The sequence below is a fragment of the Ascaphus truei genome, chromosome 11 (genome assembly GCF_040206685.1).
Source record: "Ascaphus truei isolate aAscTru1 chromosome 11, aAscTru1.hap1, whole genome shotgun sequence".
NCBI classification, from domain to species: domain Eukaryota; kingdom Metazoa; phylum Chordata; class Amphibia; order Anura; family Ascaphidae; genus Ascaphus; species Ascaphus truei.
This window is the reverse complement of record NC_134493.1, coordinates 51,620,919-51,624,176: the sequence shown is the minus strand read 5'-3', so window position 1 is coordinate 51,624,176 and position 3,258 is coordinate 51,620,919. Positions and strand designations below refer to the sequence as shown.

The 3,258-nt window shown below is 46.6% G+C and overlaps 1 pseudogene; it reads left to right on the top strand.

The window, feature by feature from the left end:
* Positions 1–556: 556 nt before the first annotated feature.
* On the top strand, positions 557–2,550 carry LOC142463448 (E3 ubiquitin-protein ligase TRIM21-like; annotated as a pseudogene).
* The last annotated feature ends 708 nt before the right edge of the window (positions 2,551–3,258 follow it).

The following is a 3,258-nucleotide window of genomic DNA, read 5'->3' as shown; positions in this document are numbered from 1 at the left end:
AGGCCGCATGGCACAAAACACACCATACGGAAGGTCCCCAAACTTCCACTTACGAGGCCTGACACCTCACCACCAGGAGCCAATACTGACCGAGTCCCTCCCTACGCATTACACAACCACCCCCCTCCCATACCATCCCCAAGCTGTCTTCAATGAATAAAAGCCCCAACCCTTACCAATCTTACACCCCATAACACATACAGACAGGGCGATGGGTGGGAACTTCTCTCCAGTAGACCCTGCAGAAAAGAGGAAGGTAAAAATCATACTCCTCTCCTCTAGACCCCCACCCCTAACCTGACTTCACAGCCCCTTAACAACTTAATAACTTGTTCGTTATGTAAACAAATCTATTCGGACTCCCGGACACTAATAGCATCTCTGTCAGCTGCAGATATTTCTGCTTGATCATTCTGTGCTGGGTGAATATTAGGGGGGCGGGTACATTTTGTATCTTTTCCATACAGAATCACTTCACTTTCACAGATTGATTCTCTTTTATGGTTTCCTAAAGTAGTTTTCTCTTATGGAGAAATACCGAAGTAAAAACATTTCTTGTTGGGAACGTTAATGAGGTTGCTGCTCATTATAAAAGAGCTTATTTAATGTGAAAGACTGCAGCCAGGGATCTTCACGGTTAATAGAAAAATGCGAGTGACAAACTCACCACACCCTGTGTGCTAAGGAGGAAAAAGAAACCCCAGTTTCATTTCTTGTTGCTGTTTTCAAGGATGGCGTCTGCTGATCTGAGAGAGGAGCTAACCTGCCCCATCTGCCTGAGCATTTATACCCAGCCTGTGACACTGAGATGTGGGCATAACTTCTGCCAGGGCTGTATTGGGAGTGTGGTTGGATAATCAGAAAGGATCCGGAGTTTATACCTGTCCGGACTGCAGCACAAGGTTTCAGGGGCGTCCTGCACTGCAGAGAAATATGAAGCTATGTAACATATTGGAACATTTCCTTTCTGCTCAGCCAAAGGCTGTGACTTTCTGCACTTACTGTGTTGACGCTCCTGAACCTGCTGCTAAAACTTGTCTGCAGTGTGAAGCCTCCCTTGTGATATCCATCTAACGATACATAACAAGTCAGTGGAACACGTCTTAACAGACCCCACCACTTCTCTGGAGAGCAGAAAATGCCCCATCCACAAGGAGCCCCTGAAGTATTACTGCTCTGAGGATGCTGCCTATATCTGTGCGTCCTGCTGTGTGGTTGGGGAGCACAGGGGACACCAGGTGGAGCTGCTGAATGAGGCCTCTGTGAAGAAGAAGGAGAAACTGAGAACATTTCTGGAGAAACTGACCTCAAAGAGAGAGAAGATAGAGAAAAGAGTTCAGAGTCTGCATGAACAGAAGAGAAAAGGGCAAAAGAAATCAGCTGGGGAAACAGACCGAGTCACTGCCCTGTTTAGGGACATCAGGGAACAGCTGGAAGTCCTAGAGAAGCGAGTCCTGAGTGAGATCACCAGGCAGGAAGAGCAGGTTTCTCTCCGAGTCTCTGATCTAATCCAGCAGCTGGAAATAAAGAGGGACGAGCTGTCCAGGAAGATGCTTCACATTGAGGAGCTGTTCAACGTCACTGATCCAGTAACTGTCTTAAAAGGATGGGAATCAGACAATGCTGCACCCACAAGGAGAAATGACAAAACAGTCCCTATTGCAATGCATCTGGACGAGGTTCTGATCTCCCTCACTTTGCAGAGGAGTCTTCACAGATTGGCTGATATTCTGCCTGATCTAAAGGCACAGAGAGGATTCTATGTGCAGGAGGCTTCAGGCTTATTACTGGATGCAAACACAGCTTCTGAGAACATCGTTGTGTCAGATGACCTGAAAACAGCCTCTGACTCTAACAGAAATCAGCAACGTCCAGATGAGCCCGAGAAGTTTAGAATATGTCAGGTTTTAAGTACCAAGAGCTTTTTCTCAGGACAATATTACTGGGAAGTAGAGACCAGTGAATCAGGGAACTGGAGAGTAGGGGTGAGCTACCCCACGGTAAAAAGAAATGGACTTTGTGATCACATAGGATCAAATGACAAGTCCTGGTGTTTGTGGAGGTGGGGTAAATATTCTTCAGTAAAACATGACCTAAAACAAACAACTTTATGTCTTGATCCTTCCACACACACATTTGGAATATACCTGGACTATGAGGCTGGGCGGCTGTCCTTTTATCAGCTGTGTGACCCAATCAGACACTTACACACCTTCACCGCCACCTTTACTGAGCCTCTTCATGCTGCGTTCTGTGTATATATGAATGCTGGGTCAGAATCAGGACCTAGGAATACTGATCACCACCCAGTTATAAGAAGTCTGTATAAATGGTATATGTAATAGTACATACTCGGCGGCGGATATAGAAATCCGCCGCCCCTCTGCACTTATATATGACGGCCGCCTCCTTTCTGCCGCCCTCCTCCTTCCGATTTGCAGCGTCACAAGCCGACTTTGTTGCCATGATAACGTGATGTTATGATGTCATTTGACGCCATGTCGTCACGTTGCCATGGCAACAAGCCACTGTGTGATGCCACGTTGGTGACGTCTGGCGGTGTCATTTGAACGCTGCGAATCGGCAGGAGAAGAGGGTGACGGCAAGGAGGCGTCGGGCATATGTATGTGACTTCCCCATCAGGCCTGATAGGCCCGGAACGCGGCAAATGTATATGGGGGCGGAAATTTTTAGCACCCCAAATTTTGCCGCTCTACACCTGGGCCTAACTGGAAATCTGCCACTGTACATGCTGTAGTAATAGTATTGTACTGGGAGAAAATACATGCAGTGAGACAAGCAGAAAGAAAAGTGGCCTTATAGCAGTCATTTTGTCTTCATCCCTTGGCTGCCAGAAGACCTTCATCGCTTATCAATGTATCCAGTTGTAACCAATATTTCCCCATATTAATGAATTATTACACTTTCTTTTTTAAATATTACTTTTTAGTGATATAGTTTAAAAAATGATTTAATATGATTTGTCATTCTTAATTTTGCCTCTATCATGTTTTCTCCTTTGATTTACATATAGATGTTTATGTGCATGTTCTTGCCTGGGAGTTGGTTTGGCTTTGTGTGTTATTTATATGCCGGTGCCGGTGCCGGTGCTCAGGGCCACAGAGAGACTTCCCGGAGCCCAGGACTAGTGTCTACTGGCCGCGGCTGTCCCCCTCCAGTAATGGAGGCCTTGCGAGACCCCCTTCATCTTATTTCTCACACCCCCACCTCTCTCTTCCCCTGATCTCTCCCCCCCCA